This window comes from Ischnura elegans, chromosome 5 (genome assembly GCF_921293095.1).
Source record: "Ischnura elegans chromosome 5, ioIscEleg1.1, whole genome shotgun sequence".
In the NCBI taxonomy this organism is placed as follows: Eukaryota; Metazoa; Arthropoda; class Insecta; order Odonata; family Coenagrionidae; genus Ischnura; species Ischnura elegans.
The window spans coordinates 73690174-73708772 of NC_060250.1; positions in this window are offsets into that span (position 1 = coordinate 73690174).

Below are 18599 nucleotides of genomic sequence, written 5' to 3' on the forward strand. Positions count from 1 at the left end.
CAATCAATGCGATTTTTGTCGAGTGTGTCGATATATATTTTAAATTGTGAGGCGCGATGCAATATTTTCTTTAGCCCCTAGGGGCCGTAAGAAATTAATCGGCGGGTCACGGGTTGATGATCTTGATCAAGTAGTTGAAAACCAGGGGCGGAACAATAAAAAGTGAGTTATTTCGCACTATTGATAAGTTGTTCTACCAAAAGAAGTTGAACATTTTATATCTATATCTACATACTATAAAGCCTACTTACGACCACTCACTCATACAAATGTTTGGGGTGAACGAGACGAGATACGACAAAAAGCCTTATGATGACCCCCTCTAAAATTGTCTGAAATCCCAAGCAAAATTATGAAAACAATAAATTTCCAATTATTTATCTGTCTATTCAATTAAAATTGAGTATGGGGATATATATACTCGTAACAAGTGATTGATCGATAATAATAAAAGGCCGAAGTCCACTTCACCTTTGACCAGAAATCGAATGCGTACACACCGGCTATCGACTGAAAAAAGGATACCGCTCCTATCCCAACCCACAGGATAATATCACCCTTGTATTATTAATTGCCCCTCCGGTCCGGCCTACGACCCAGCTAAAATCAGCCACAAATCCTCTCTCATGCATTATGAACCCTCTTGCGAAAGGGAGCAAAGGGGATAAGGGTACCTCGTCCTATGCGTCGCCTCGCCTTCGAGACCCTGGGCCCTTTTAATGCCCTGAATTAGTATCCACTATACACAGGGCCCGAGCACACACCCCGCACGTGTCTCATGTGGTCTTAGCTGAACAAAATTTACGTTTCCCTTTGTTTTCCCAGGGTAGGTGCAACCTTAAATCTCCGGCCACTTCCTTTGACCTCACGCCGCCTCGGCGGGAGCTGCTTTTAAGGAAACTTTTTGCGCGGGCCCTTCTCCTGGCCTCCTCGCAGGTTTCGTCGTGACCGCAATGCGCTCCGCCGCCGTAGAGAGAAAGGGTTTGACCATGACTCGCGGGTTTTCTAGCGCCGCCAAAGCGTCAACAAAAGCTCAGACGAGGCAAACTTTTCGCCCTCCCGCTGTAAAGGCAGTTTTACACGGGGCACGTCATAGCGACGGTTAGCATTGCATTCATTTCTCAATCTCGCGTGTAGTAATTATTGCGCAAACGAATGCGACTACTACTTTACACGACACTCGTATTCACGAAATTTTGTCGTCTGTTGAGTGCGCGAGGAGCGAGTTACGGCTTGGATCAAAGATCAAGTGAAATTCAATGAGCAACGTTGATGACGCAATACACCAGTAAAACGGCATACCTAACATTTATCTTCACTTACCTTCTTCCGATTGTTACTACCGCGACATCTATTGGAAAAAATAGCTGATATTGCGACAATGCGAGCTCGGAATAAGAGCAGGGGCTATTTTGGTGCCTCGCATCCACGCATTCTCCCATGTGTTCTAGCGATTCGCCGCTTTACACGACGCAATTTTGATTGCGCCTTCGTACATATGTCTATAGGCGGAGATAGAGGAGGGGGACACGCTTCCCCCCTAGATGCCTATAAAATGGACAAAATTTTTAATACGGTTCATTACGTTCGTTTTGTTTTGTGTACCATGGAGCCTCAATCGTTTAATTTCATACTAATAACTTCAATATTAAAATAAAGAGAATATTTCAAATAACATATTAGTATGTTTCTTTTATTCTCAAGAATGAGAAGATCGTTTGCCTTGTGTCCCCCCTACCAGAAAAAAATCCTGGATCAGTCCTTGCATACGTCAGATTGCGAAATGACCTGCCCCGTTTAAAACGGCCTTAACAAAGGGTCTCCATGCATAAGGTTTCATTCACAACAAATTATCTTACCGTAACTATGGACTTAAAAACTCAAGAGGGGCGTCCAATGATTCGCATGAAATTTTAGCAGTATTAAGTTAGTTAAAATCCGAAGTGCCAACAAACGCGCGGACGATGAAAATTTATCGCCCTTCTGCACTAACAAAGTATCTCAAATCCAACAAGACCTCCTTCACAACAAGTTAAATTATCTTGGCGTAGCTATGGAGTTGACAACTCGAGAATAGCGCACAATGGTTCGGATCAAATTATAGCGGCATACCTAAATCGAGATAAAAAGGTTAATAATACATGAAAAAAACACTATTTTCTCTTAAACATAAACCAGTACCAAGGTAGATGGTACTCACCATCAAAAACCATGCATGCTGTTTTGGCTATTCGCAAATCCATTTCATTATTGATACACGGTGAGCTATAGTTCTAGTATTTCACTTATAGACCTGAAGCCAAGTTACGACAAATTACGTCGTTATGAACGAGTCCTTGCACTGCGGAAAAAGTCAAACCACTTAATTAAAGAAAAGGACTCGAGTACGCATCCAGGAAAACCCGCTCATATGGCTTCTCTCACTTATTTCTCGGAAAACTAAACTAGGCATAAGAACGGAAGTTCGGTAGTCGGAGAACTTGGAAGCTGATATCGAGCCTAAGAGCCCTTAAAATTAACATCCACACCATATAGTAATCAATAGTCGCACGGGGGAGAGCTGTTAAAACACAGCCCTTTAATCAGTACCAGAACACAATGGATTAAAAAGGCACGTCGTGGGAAATCTTAGCATTCATTTAAAATCTTTTTGTACGAGGAGAAAGAAGAATTCCTGTAAATATCCTTCCTGAAAAGTATCTCTCTCATTTTATCGTTTCTTAACTAAGCAGTAAAGGCGTCAAACACGAAACTTTCGTCATCATGACATCCCAAACTCACCTGATTGCTATAAGAAGATCCCATATAAGTGTGGGATTTTGATGGGACACCTAAATGCTGCCCAATCGGTGGACTAATGCAACAGCGACGACACAAACGTGATAACCACTAGGGAAACACTACAGCTCCATCATTAGGTACTATATCACCTCGTCAAAAGACGACGAATTCACAGCAGCAACGAGTCCCCTCACAAGGAATCACCTACGTAACGAATGACCTGATGGTTTCCACTAATCGATACATTTTTCTCCGATGAGCAGTTATCATTATCCATCTCCTACCGAAAGCCTCTTATTACAGCGCGCTTGGAGACCTTACTTTTAAAAATATTCGGACGACAGAGAGGAAAATTCGAAAAGCAGAGATTTAAGATGGCTAACAGCAAGACCATGACCTATATTCAATAAGATCCTTCCGTTCCGGACCCGCAAAATTTTAATACTTCCAAAACCCAAATTTTAAATATTTCAACATTTTGAACATCTTACAGAGGAATAAGTGATGCTCATCAAGAGTTATATGAGATTGATAATGAAAATTTCTCCATCGACAAATGGAGCAGTTTTCCAACAAATAATTAGGAAAATAGCAGTTGAAATTGTAGGCTCAGATAGATAACACACGATGGGTTACCTTGGAGAATTGTTGCAACTCCTTGCTAATTTAGCGAATCATATCTATAGAAAAAGTTACCAGTGTGAAAGGAGGTGAAATAGTTGCGAGGGTACGGCCGAGGGAAAAAAATAAATAACCTTGTTTTACCTATGGGTTGAGCTTATGGAGACGTCAGGCTAGATTAGATGGTCCGCGACAAATAACCTTAACGCAAACCTTATTTCATTTCCTACGCACTATGGAATAAGAGAAAATAAATGTGCAATAATAAAAATTCTACGTACAAATTATGCAACGGTAAAAAACTAGAGTCATACACAAATATTCCGATGATAAAAATTGATGATCAGCAGGGAATTTAAATAGATATTTTTCATAAACACTGGTAAATATTTCAATTTGAAGTTAAGCTGAGAGATCTAGATATCACTTTGTATGTAATCCGTTTTCAAGTATTATAACGCTGTGTTAACTGAAGGAGCGTATTTGGAGAAAAAATAATTCAACAACTCTAGATATCACGGCACGGATTTCACTCATACCGCATATCGTAAAAGAAAAGCAGTTCAAGTCGATAACAGCAGGCTTTTCATTCTCTTGAAATATGCCGCAATTAAAATACAACAAACCTACGTACAGCAAAGAATTTCTCTTCCCATTGATCGGACTTTCGTGAACGCCCAACTGCACATGCTAAAGTTGCCTTTGAGACCAGAAATTACATGACAACCCGCTGATACGATCTGACGTTAATATACCCAAAATAGATAGACGGAACGTAAACCTACGACTCAATTTCTCCTTAAACCAATATCGCACTGGGCAATCACCAATTCTGCCCACACAAATTAATTACTTTCCGGAACTACCATGTCGAGCCTGCCTTCTAAAGATTCAAAAGCCAGGAATACGCGCAGTTACGCCGGCAAGAATTCCACTGATTCGCTCATTGCTATCCCGTGCCGTTCAGTTATTACAGCAGATGTTCCGAAACGACTTGAAACAAGGAAGAAGGTTCCAGCATCTTTCCCAGTAGGTGAATATAAAAGTTCCAATTCAAATGAGAGAGAAATAGTTTCAACACATATGAGTAGGGCAAGGCTCTCACCTAATTTCTCTTAAATCTGGAGACCGTTGAATTGGAATTTTATATTTACTGGGACGCATATAACCGCATTAAAATCTGCTGCACAAGCAAAAAAATTTTTACTGATATATAAAAACATAATTACACGTAGAAGTAGAAATTTTTTTCAAACAATATTCATACCATGAATACAACAAGAAAATTTACTACGAAAAATGATGGAAGCGTAAGTTTTATCCTGTACTTTGAGATTCAACGAAATAATAGTCAGTGTAATACGTTATGATTAAATGAATCACTAATCTGAAATAAAACAAAATACAACAAACGCTATAGGTATGAAAGCACCCAATTCAGGAACTATGGAGCATTGTAAATGAAAGCTTACTGGGACAATATTGTTGATCCGAAAAATATGATATTTCAGAGGAAATAGAATAAAACAATCGTTTGAGACGGAAAGAAAGTTGGCAGATTACAGAAACACGTAGCTGGTTGCATCAATATTTCATAGACTTTCTTAAAAAGTTCAATGATTAGCTATGGTGAATTTAAAATAACTCCTCCTCACTTTTTGGTTCATGGTTTCAACCGAATAAAAATGACAAATTTTATGATTCTGGAGGAAAAATAGCCTGTAACGCACGGAAACTATTACTTATCTATTGCCCTAGGTGAATGTCTGAGCGAATAATGGAAATTATTTAGCTATAAAAATCCCATCGGAAAATCCGATGATTCTACTACAAATTCAACACATAGATCACATTAGACTAAGCAAACAGCGGAGTCTTCACCAATGGATTGGTAGGTAACTACCCCTCCGCCCACCATATAAATGAGGAAATAAATCAACCATCACAAATGTATTCCTTCCAGAGGTTAGACCAAAAACACGGCCGAAATATCTCCCTTTGAATACCTCCACCTAATAGTCAACTGATGAAAATTGCATCAGAACACAACCCACGAGGGGCAATCAAATCACACCCTCGCGGCCGCACAGCAAACAATCATCACCCCTTCGTATTACCCGGTGATAAATCATCACATTCCCCTCGATACGACGTCCATCACGCTCACACTAGACTCCCACGGGACAATCAATATCCACAGGTCCACATAATACGCGCATAGATCACCTGTCAAAATTGGTGAGGAGAAACCGACCCACATACATTCCCTCTGACACACCTCTACGGGCCGGAGGACCTTCAATCATTACAGCTGACTAACATAGATAGGGTTAGGCGCCGATGCTGGTTCAGGGAGTGAGCCATAGAAATAATTCGAAGAGACCCATAAGGAGAGATAGGCTTAGTCCTCTCCCCCTCCTATACATCGATGCCTTTGGCCTCACTCGATCTATATATATAAAAAAAACCATCACCCTGACTGTTTATGGGCCTTGGAGAGATAAACTCCACACACGACCTCGGGGGAGAGGATTCAATGGGGTCCGGAGAGAGATGGAGAAAGGGAGCAAAAGGGAGTAGGGTGAAGGGTGTAAAAGGGGTGGCAGGCGTAGGACAGGGATCCATCAACCTAACACGGGGGGCACAAGAGGACGTTCCACACACCGCACCTCTTTTACAACCCGACGACGACAGTCCCCGAAATAACCGCCACGGCCGCCCAGAGAAAGATTCGCTCCCCGGCTCAACCTCCCTCCTTCTCGACCTGCACGGGTTTATTGGAGCGGTTGGGTGGGAGGAGCAAGGGTTTGCTTTAATGGAAACGGAGCAGGTGAAAGAGAGATAGAAAGAGAGTTCGGAATCGGAAAAACGTAAGGTTTCAATTCCATCTGATTTCCCAACGAACAATCACACTTGGTTTAAGAGCTTGAATGTATATAAATCTTCAAGATTATTTTTATTCCATATGGAATGGTAAAACTATGATTTTTCTAAGTGATTTGCTCCATAAATATACATCATGAGATGGCAATCTTGTTTTAATTTTTACTTAGTAACATAAAAATGTTTGTTTTCAATTCCATCCGTTTTCCCAACAAACAATCACACCTGATTTAAGAGCTTCAAATATTAGATAATTTTTATACTTAAACTCTTCCACATTATTTTATGCCGCACGGAATGTTAAAACTGTGATATGTTCTAAGTAAGTTACTCCATACATCTACTGGTCTATCAAAAGTTGGCCATCTTGCTTTCATTTTTTGTGAGGTATAAATTTCACCTGTTTTCCCAACGACCAATCATAATTGATTTAATAGTTTCATTTTTTAGATTAACTCTTAAACTCTTCCGATTATTTTATACGATATAAAATGAAAACACTAATATTTTCAATTTAACTTATTTCATACTCTATCATTAGATGGTAATCTTGCTTTAATTTTTATCTAGTTTCCCATACTATTTCTAATTTATCAGACCTATAAAAATGAATGTAGCGGATCAACTTTTATCATTGAGAATATGTTTATTCCACGAATACAGCAATAATAATGGAAATTTTTATTTAATTAAACTATAGGAGATGAACTTAAAATCAGGTACTGTGCCACAAAAATAGTGCAATTTTTCTAAGGCTATGATGCATCTCCTAATAGTCTAGCTGACAATAAGTATAAATTGGGAAAAATTTACCTTTTGCTAACTTAACATTTGCCTTCTGGTATATTGTCTTATGTCTTATTGGTAAGTTTTTTATCGACCAAATTTACAAAATCGCAAAATTCTGAGATTCTTCTGAGACATAGTACCTATTTAAGCTTAGTTGTTGAAAAATATGAGTAAAGTTTTTGATTTCCATCCTCCTTAGTATGTAACTGAAGCGTCCATTGGAAGCCTGAAGATAACTTTAATGCGTTAAACTTAACTTAAATATTATTTTAATTCGGAAAAACAATAGAGCCATCACATCATACGATGACATGGCGAAATAAATTTTTACATTCTATATATGATACACCCAATTACTCAAGTTTTTGCACAGAATTTCCACAATCTGATGTCATGTATCGCTGTATCGAAACCGGTCGCAAATATAATTTATTTTGTGAAACAGAGAAGTCTTTTTCTTAACCTTTGTGCATGATGTCATGTTCACAAAGGAAATAATTATCGAGAGTTTTTGGCATTTCAATAAAGCACGTATATTTGTATCCAGTTCAAATTCGGGATAGGCATGAGGGGTATCCTTCAATCCTCTATATACACCCTCCTTTCCATGAACTAACATTCATTTTATTTATATGTATAACCAATACCTAGTCAAAGAATAATCAAGAATCAAGATAACTTTTCCAGCTCACGAATAACCTGGGATTCGATTTTTCAATATTCAACCTTTCAACTGCTGAGAACACATTTCGCCTTAGTTTCTCAATCAGACATATATCACTCCTTCACGAACCATTAAGGCACTTTTGGTGTGCGTAATTCGTAGCGTACTCGTTCCAATTTCTGAGAAACGCTTCGTACCCGTAGAAACTGAAATGGAAGGGTAACAATCACAACCGCTTATGATTATGAGATTGAGAGCGCTGGAGATAAAACGGCAAATGGAGGCCAAAAGAGTAAGTTAAAGGATGTGGAGAGGATCGCATGTGAAAACTGTCTCTCACCCTCGTGTCCTCCCCATCGTTCACGCTAACCTCACTCACGAGTGGGCAAAGTGGAAGCGAAAAGAGTGGGAGAAGGAGGAGCATTCGATAGAGGAACACGCGGAGAGACAGAGATGACAAGGATGAGGTAGGAAATACATGATGATGTGGCAGAAGTAAGAGGAGGCAAAAGGTGGAACTTTCACTGCATGGGTCACATATGATTCATAAATACCAACTCTTCTCCTGAGTAGTGGCAGACTTACCGTTTTAAGCGGCAACTCAAAAGGATAATTCAGAATTTAAAAAATTCACTAATTCTTGATTTACTTTGAGGTATTCCATGAGCTTCAAATTTTAGATAATTTTTATACTTAAACTCTTCCACATTATTATGCCGTACGGCATGATGAAACCGTGATATTTTCTGAGTAAGTTACTCCATAAATCTACTGGTCTATCAAAAGGCGGCAATCTTACTTTCATTTTCTTTGTTTTCTGATATCAAGGAAAACTTATTTTCAAATCTATTTATCAACAGACTTTCAAGCCACTTGTTTTCAAATCTATTTTACAAAGCGCCGACCTCTTAAGACGTGATTGAAACTCTCAATTTATTAATCACTTCCCCCAAGCAAAAACATCACAAAAAAAACGCCGCACGTTCATCAATATAAAGTCAAACACTAAAGTGTCAAAGTAACAGAGATAATGATTCGGTAAGTCCTCTCCCGCAGCACATTTTTATCGTAGAGACTCTTAAGGCACTAATTTTCAAGTATATTTTTCAACAGACTCTTAAGCGACTTGTTTTCAAATCTATTTTACAAGTATTTGTCTTGGCTTTTGGGCGTTCCTCCGCGTTGAGTTCTCCATTGGTGACGACAGTTTCTCCAGCTATCCAGCTGGCGTCTTTAGGTCAAAAGTGACGCCAGCGGAATGGCTGGAGAAACTGTCGTCGCCTATGGACAACTCAACGCGGAGGAACGCCCGAAAGCCGAGTCCAATATGGAGAAACGCCGCGGAAACGTTAGATCTGAGTATTTTACAAAGTGCCACCCTATCACGACATAATTGAGACCCTCAATTCACTCTTTACCCTACCCCCCCAAAAAAGAAAAACTTCACGAAACGAACGCTAAACGTTCAGCAACATAAATTCAAACATTGAAGCCTCAAAGTAAAAAGGATAAGGGTTCGGTAAGTCCTTGCGCGGCACATTTTTATCGACGAGAAGCATCCGATGGCGGGCGCGCGAGCAATTCGGGTAGCCGGGGAGAGATGAGGTCCTCGTGACACGGGACCCCCGGGGCATTTCGCGTCCCCGCTAAATGGTGATCCCGCGCCGGCACGTACAACTCGACGCCCCGCGTGCACGAGTGACTCCGAACGAGTTCAAATTTTTTCGCGTCCGCGACTCGCTCGAGCGCAAAAGGGCGCCAGCGGGCCACTCAACGATATTCCCCCTTCCCGGCGTGCACCGCGGAAACCATTCCCAAGCCGAATTGCCAACCATTCACATGCACACACACTCACACACAACCGTATGTATCTCACCCCATCTTCCCGCTCCGGCGAACGAATAAAAAAAAGGCACGCTCGTGCTCGTCACTTGTTTTTATTCCCCCTTTATTCGACCTCTTGCTATCCATTTACCTCTTGCGCAACGCATGGCTGAAAAGTCATCCCGCGCTGATGAAGTCGAGGGGTAGAGACCCTTCCTGCATTCCGGGCTGGTCCCGCGTACGGTACAGAGCATGTACGGTAGCTTGTGGCGATCGAAAATGGTTGACATATATTGAAGGCGGAGGCGTAGCGAGGAATTTCGTTCGGGGGGGGGGTCCAAAATCAGGGGGAAAATTTTTGAAGAAAATGGTATTACGCAGAGGGCTTTAAACACTTCTCTTAATCGAAAAGAGTCGATTTTTCAAATAAATCTTTTGTAAATTCATGATTTACAATATTTTGTTTTATTTTATGATGAAGAAAGGTAATTGCACTTTTATATTTCGGGGGTAGTCAGGTCCTTACTGCACCACTGATTGAAGACCACTGGAGAGGACACGTAGTTGTGTACATACGTGAAGAGCACGAAAACCAGGCACCGAATATGGCAAAAAGAAAAGCAAAACTTATAAAAGTGCCAGCAAGGTGAGCTTAGGGGCTCGATATTAGGGATTAGGTACTAATTTTCTTTCCCTTCCTCCACAGTAAGATATTTTAATAATACTGAGAGATTAAGTGCAATATAAGTACATTCGCAGAGCCTTTAGTACTACATGATACATCTGCATCCGCAAGCAAGGCATCATACATTTTTTTTTCATTTCCACGTTGCTCTGAACGGTATTTCAATGAATAAAATATAGCTTGCTTGAAGGCTAAACGCACCAACCTACTATAGAACGTAACTGCCTACGCGAATATCTGGAATTAATAAATATTACAGGAATAATTAAAATGGGTTACCTCTAATGAACTTTTGCCAGAATACACAATTTTTTGCTACACTAGATCCATATCTCTGAGTTGAAAAGTAAAAAAATGTGAGTCAGACCATTAACATATTTTATGGAGCGGGGAGATATGTTTTATAAAGACCAATAAATTGCTCCTTAATCGTTAACTCTCTTCCGTACCGACAGGAAATTATTCACAATTTAAAATGTTTCTTTAGCAAAGGCCAATTACTAAATATTCTATGAAGCTGACTGACGAAGAAGTAAAAAAATAACCTACAGTAACAAAGTTAACGAGAGAAAAAGTAACGTTTAATACGCAAAAAAGTATTAAAAAACTGTGATGCAGAACAAAAGCCTACTGAACACTACGTGATATTCTAGCATAATAATAATTACTTCTTTGATGGTAACGGGTTCCCCTAATTAGTATAATTTTTATTACATATAGCATTTACGTTTTTAAAACCACCCATATGCTGGGTAATCAGGCGAGACTTTAACCTGCAAACTTCGGTTTGTCAAAAGAGACTAACACCCACTGACACTGAGTAATATAATATGCAACCTGAAACAAATACACGCTAAAATATTTCATAATGAAGGAGGAAAGTCGACATGCGAAATCAAAATAGAGTTCAAAACTGCAGCCAACTTTGTCGACAAATGAGAAATTCGATGCGTAAATTTGCTTATTCTGCACAGCATTCATTTCCGGGCAGACATAACTTGAGGACCATAACAAAACGCATGCAATTTAATCAAAAGTACGGAATGGAAAATAAATAAAATTGCAGAAATTCCTTTATAACATACGATCACAATGGGACAAAAGAGTATGCACGCATAGAAAAAAAAATTACAGGAGACTACGGTCCCTAGACGTAATACATTTAATCACAAACTTTTCAATGCACCATGACATTTTATGAGGGAAGTATCATATGTACAGCATGAAACTGCAAGTTAGTTGGGCATGACTGCTCTCGTTCTACAGCTATATCCACCCTTCTTTTTCCCTCGGTAGCAGCTCATGCGCTACCGCATAGAACCACATCGACTTCATCACATTTTTTTTAATTTCGATTCTTTCACCTTTTAGCGGGCTCTTATTCGAGCTGAAAAACGCAAAATGCGAGGAAAAAAATAAGCAGGTACGTGCTCACTACACCAACATCTCTCGCGGATGTGTTCTCACGTGCCCGGTAAGGGAGTTTGAGGATTAGTCGTAAGGAAGGCATTAAATGAGAAATGACACTTTGCCGCGCGCCGTACGTCTACGGCAAAGATTTTATCAAGCCCCTTCACGTCCTCGGATCCGCGCGTCATTGCCGTGTTAAGCACAGAAACACGACCCTTCCCGTGCTTCCAAAAACGGTGGTAGGAGCGAGGCAGATCCTGGCGTATCCTGGCATCGTAACTAAAATCGACGCGGCAGGGAAGGAAACGGTGGGGTTGGGGGTAATGGCATCTAGTAGAGAAGGTACGTAGTGGAGGGAGGAAGAGTATAATGACGCCGAGATAAGGAGGAAACCGACAGATGGCCTAAGTAGGACGAAGCGGGACGATGGAGGCTCCCCATAAAGTTTCTCTCTGGCTCGAGGCGATAGCAATGTGTAGATAGAGTGCGGCGGAAGACGGGACAAATGAAAATGGCCTCTGCCATAGTGATGGGATGGGGCCACCAACTGCGGGAGCGAAAGAGGAACTCTCAGTACGACTGACAATCATGGAAAAAATTTCTGAGCTCCATATCTTCCGCAGCACTGAATTATGTATCGAGAAGACTGGTAGAATGACGCCCCTTAAACGTAAAAAGTACCGAGGCTCCCACAAATTTATTAACATCACTCGAACCATATTACGTCCTAATTATTATTTTTCGTGCCATTTAGGGTAGCCTTTATCGAATGCCCTATTTCTGGAATAGAATATGATTGATAGGTTAACAATTAAACTTGGTTGTATTCCACACTGATATATTAAAAGACTTGACCGGTTTTAACCTTACCACATCATTGATGTCTTTATAATTACGTTGAAATGTTGAAACCGTTTGAGTCTTTCAATAAATCTGTGTGAAATGCAACAAAGTATAATTTTTTTCTATCACGTCAAGATACCTTGAATTAACCTCGCAAACCATTGATTTGATACAAAATACGATTGTTGGAAAAATACAAGTATTCAAATAAAATTCAACAAATAAATTTCCCAAAAAATACGAAATAGATAATTTTAACTCATTATTTTTTCCACTTAGAGTTATATTACGCATTTTTATATTATTTATATTATTTACACATAAAAATCTAACTATTTTACGCATCTAACTATTCCCATATATCTCATTACTCCACTGCGAAAACGCTCAACAATCGGCCACCCAATCAAAACCACTCATCTAGTACTACTGAGCGGATTCGATTCGGTGAGCGATTGTTTAGCGTTTGTGCAGTGGAGGTATCGATATACCCAAATTGGTTTCTAATCACCTTCTCCTTAGCAACACAAATATTTCTTCCACCAATAATCATTTCATAATGGCTTTTCACTTCCAAAACTTTTTTTCGGCAATACCCATTTACCTTTATTTTCAACTTCTACAAAGTATTTGAATTGTAAATTTCTAAAAGGCACACACCAAAATGTAATTACAATCTTTTTTAACAATAATTATAGCATTTAATTAAATGTTTTGAACGTAACATAACAAAGCATTATTTCGCTTGATTTTTGACATTCACCAAAAAGAAAACGTGATTGACAAAAAAGTGCAGCCCTACTAGAAAATGAGATATAATTATAGCGAACAACAAATAAATAGCGATAAAAATGGAAACATCATTCATGGCTATGACTTTCAAAGATTTTTTTCTATAATATCTAAAATATTCATTAAATAAAGCTGAATGACTTATAACTAAATTTATATTTCATTATTAGAAAGGGATACTTTAATTTAGTCCAATAATATAACTTCGTACGAAGTCATCTCCTGATTAAATCCCCTGATAACATTTTTCATGGTGTTTACTCCAGTAATTATGAGTCCAATAGCACTGAAAAAAGCTGTTTATAAAAACTGCAAAGCTAGAGAGTTAAGAGCGGAAAGTCCTGAGGCACATCCCTTTATCATGCATACATATCTCTTTATTTAATGCACGATCTAGTAGAGGGAAGCATTGAATACATTACTTTTATGCCATTTGATACACAGAAGTTTTCATCGTTACTAATGGACGATATCCTAATGCATGTAGCCTTGGATATTTTGCGAAAGATCCTGGATAAATTCAAAGGTAGGCAAAAATGACGTTGACTTTGAAAGCTTATACGATCAAAAAAGGTAAATGAGAGCAAAACTTGGTATTTCGATATCCTAAGTCAATTACTCGAAAAATATAATATAAAAAATACGCAAAAACGAAGATATATGCACCTTTAAAGATAAGCGCAGTTTTCCTCGCCATTAGATTAATTGGAAAGTGACGTATTAATACAGATCGAAGCAAATTAATTCCCATTTGATATCAATGAAAAGTTTTTTGTTGTAGTTTCTGAACATTTTCAAGGCATGAGATTATCAGGACCTGTGAATAGGCAATATGAAAATTGCACATACCTTGCAGTTATCCACATCTGTTCGATACCTTCCATAATTTTATATGTTACTATAACAATAATCTACCCCTCAATTGCATGGTATGGTATTTTGAGGAGGCGACTGAAAGCTAAGGTCACTTGTGCCATGAGATAAAGGCATGGGAGAAAGTATGGAGAGAAACCCGGTGTCGGAATTAGCCTGCTCTAAACGAGAGGCGCCAGGGCAAACTACAAAATTTAATTTCAATTTTATTTATCAATAATTATAGCAAATTAAATGTTTTGAACGTAATACTACAAGGTAGCCTTTCGCTTACTATTTGGCATTTACCAAAAACAAAGATCACCAAGATTAGGGAACCATGGCTTAACATCCTAATAGAGAAACGGTGTGTTGCGCAAGGAATGCTCTCCAAACAGCATTCAAGCATGGATCGGGCAATTTCTGAAAACTCTCCGCCACCGCCGGGATTTGAACCCGAACTCTAGCCACCACTCCAACCGGAACTCCTTAACCCTTCAGGTGGCACCGTTGAGTTCTAGATGGCGTTTGATAAGCTGAGGAGCGTCAGTCCAAAACTCTTTCATCTTTCCACAATGCTTTCCATCACCAAAAGTCATACGACCAGAAAAGTACATGAACGCTATTGCATCGAGAATAAAAATTTTCCGATTCACGACGGCCCATGGGGGGCGAAGATTAGCAGATCTATAGGGAGGAGTGAGAAGGGAAGAACACATGTCTCCAGGAACACTTGGTGCACGGGTTTTGATCGAATTTACCAATAAAACCGAAAACGAAGAAATTACGTGATTTTAAAACAATCTTCACCACTTTGACGACATAGATTGTCGCTCATAGACAAAACTAGCGTCAATAAATCATCAATTTCTTGATTCTTCACACATTATAATCAGGTCAGAGAATTTTTACTCAATTAGAGATTTGATTCTATCTCAAGATGCTGAGACCTAGATGGCGTTTAATAGGCTCCGAGCGTGAGCCAGAAAGCCCTGTCAGTCCAAAATGCTCCACTCTCCTTCAACAATGCTTTCATCACCGGAAGTCAAGCGACCAGAAAATTACATGAGCGCTATGGCGCCAAGAATAAAAATACTGCCATTCATGACGACCAATATAGGAAGAAGTTCTAGGACGGTTCTACAAGGAGGATATTGAAGGGGTGAGCACCAGTTTCCAGGAATACTTGGTGCGTCGATTTTGATCTAAAATATCAATAAAACTGAAAACGTACCTATTGATTACATGATTTTAAAACAGTCTTCACCAATTTAACGATATATATTGCAGCTCACAGACAAAACTAACGTCAAAAAATCATCAATTTCTTGATTCTTCACATAATATAATCAGGTCAGAGAATATTTACTCAATTAGTGATTTGATTCTAGCTTCCTCGGGCTAGCATCTAGCTAGATGCACGGGCAACAGCAATCTACCACGCAAGTGGCAGGGCTGCGGCCTAGATGGCGTTTGATAGGCGCCGAGCGTGAGCCAGTAACCCCTGTCAGTCCAAAAACTCCACTCTCCTTCAACAATGCTTTCCATCACCGAAAGTCATGCGACCAGAAAAGTACATGGGCGCTATGGCGTCAGGAATAAAAATTCTCCCATTCACGACAGCCAATAGGGGCCGAAGATGGGGGTTACTATACCGGGAGGGGTGCGAGCGAACGTGAAGATGAGAGGTGAGACAAGGATTGATGGATGAGGCAGAGGAGGGAAAGGGTAAGGAAGGGCACAGTGGATTGCGGGCCGATGGGAGAGCAGGCCTTTAAGGAGAGAAGATTACGGGGGTGAAGACAGGAGGGGGCGGTGCGTGAGAACAGCGGAGAGTTATGGACCGAAAGGAAACGAGATGAAGGGTCCACTGAACGCGTGGAAAGAGGGAGGGAGAAATAAAGGATTGGGTTTTAAAGTTGAACCCTAGGGCTACTGTTCGTGCACTCGGCGTGCGTGTGCCTCAACGTTAACCGCTCTGGACATTGAATGTGACACACCTACAAATGCGGTGTTACCTGTATGTATGTGAATGACCTACATGTGCGTTACAGGTAACGTATATGTAGGTGTTTCACATGAGCGCTAATGAAGAGAGAAAATTATTACCTTTAAAGGTAAATCCTATGGGTAATGATGGAGGTCTTAATGTTTGTCCGAACATTATAAACTAGAGTAGTATGTGACACACAGTGGCGGATCTATGGGGGGGGGGTGGATTTTGGGGCTACCTCTTCCATTGAGTCAAAACACACACTAGATAAAATGGAAGTGTTTTGGGGTTACCAATTCGTATTTAGTTATATTTTCCTAAGTATTAACCTAATTTATGGAATTAAAATACAAATTATCTCTAAACTTAGGGCCTATTTTACACGCTTTTGTTATGTTACAATTCAGTGGTATATCCACAGAAGGGATAGGGGGGTTGGGTATCCAATTTACACTAGATAGAATCGTACTCTTAGCCCTTCCCTTGTCCCTATCCTGGATCCGCCACTGGTGACACACCCACAAATACGTTGTAAGTAAACCGAATTCATGAAACAAACAGCAAGCAGAGAGGCATTAAAATCCAAAAAAAAAATTTCGGTATTCCCAATGACTTAAAAACTCCAACTGTGTTAGCATGAGCTCCAACACAGCTCATGCTAACACTGTTCAGGGAAATGAATCTTGGTCCATATAAAATTTAGGCTTATTCTGAAATCGTAGCATCAGGTCTAATGCAATTATCAAAATATTTTCAAAAGTTAATATAATAAAACCAGTAATAATGAGACTAACATCCTTCTTTCACGAAATAAAAATAATAATGTAAAGGAAACGAGATGAAGGAATCTCTGAAGAACGGTGATCTATGCTAGGAGAGAGGAATAAATAAAGGATACGGTGACAATCGTGGATTTTGGCAGTAAACCCTAGAGGCACTGCTCGTGGCCTCAAAACGTTCCTCAAAGCTATGAGCGTATGGCATTGAATGCTGAATGTGACACTCCTCACAATTTCATCACGGTAAAACCAAGTAGCAGATACTCGGATCAAGCATATACGTAATGAAATCCATGCATGGTTTATAGAGGTGCAAGGAAATAAGAATCATTCATTCCGAGAAGAGTTGAGTAATTTACTGTAACTATGATTGCATCCACTATAATCAATCATTGCTGACTATGGCAGTGAAAATTTAAGTAATGCAGAATTTAAAGACCATGAGGTTAGTATTAGAACAAATGTATGATCAAAAATCTAGTTACATGATTACTTCGGATAACATGCTGTAGGAATACATTTCTACACACGACATTTAAAATAGAAAACAAGAGCTGTATCCCTTGAATCATAGAAGAAATATCAGCGCCCTTTCCCCATGTGTTGTGAGAATGGCCTTAAAGAGTCCAAGAGCCCTAAAATATAGCACTACCATGCTAGTTTTTTTAGCTTCGAGGAAAAACTTTTTTCTTAGACTTTCCACAATTATCCCTCCAACTTTATCAGATGGCCTCTAGAAAGTGCGGCTTTCGATAATTTTGCTCTCGCCAGCGCAAGATGAAATGAGGTATGGATTTACCACCTCTAAAGGTGTATAAAGTGGTAAAATGTATTCTAGAGTGACATTTTCGGTTTAATCTCGGTATATGCTTGATAAGTGGCGAGAGAACACGCCATCAGCAGCACCGAGATCGTCGAGTTGGATATGCTGCTCAAATGTAACGATCCTTCTATGAGCCTTTCGCAATTTCAATCTGCCAAACAACAAGAGTTGGGTTTTTTGTGGATGCACTCCAATTTTCTCAGAAATGCCAACGAATGACCTGTTTATAAGTACATCACCGCATATCGCCAACGCTGTCTGACACCTATGGCTTACCACAGTAAAATCTGCCGTGAATGATTGGGGAAATCCAGAAACATTCCTATATGAAATTTCCCATTCAGAGAGTTTACTTTGATACTGGGCAACTTGATTTTCGCAACAGCAACCTTCTACACGTAAATATTAATTAAGTTAAAAATAAAACAAGTCAGATTAAACTTTAAAGAAATACACTAGTGAGGAATACGTATTGACAGAATAGATATCTTACAATGCAAGCTAAAAGAAATTCAGAGCTAACAACCATACGAATGAAAACAACACATAATTATGTCAGCCTCAAGCAAATGTTAAAGGAATATTGATATGTAGGATGGAAAAAATAAGTTCTTAAAACATCTAGTTACATAATCTGCTTCAACAGGCGTTTGGTAGGGTGTGTAAAGACGCTAGCCGTTAACCTAAATATGTACTATGTGAATATACACGTATGTGAGTATACACATGTATAGGCACGTGCGTAGGTAAGGTGATTTGACTACGGCATATATATTTACTTAAGCCCTTCATTGTTCGAGAGATAAACGAATCCCAAAACCTATCCGTTCGGCAAACTTCTTGAATGATGCTGAAAGTTG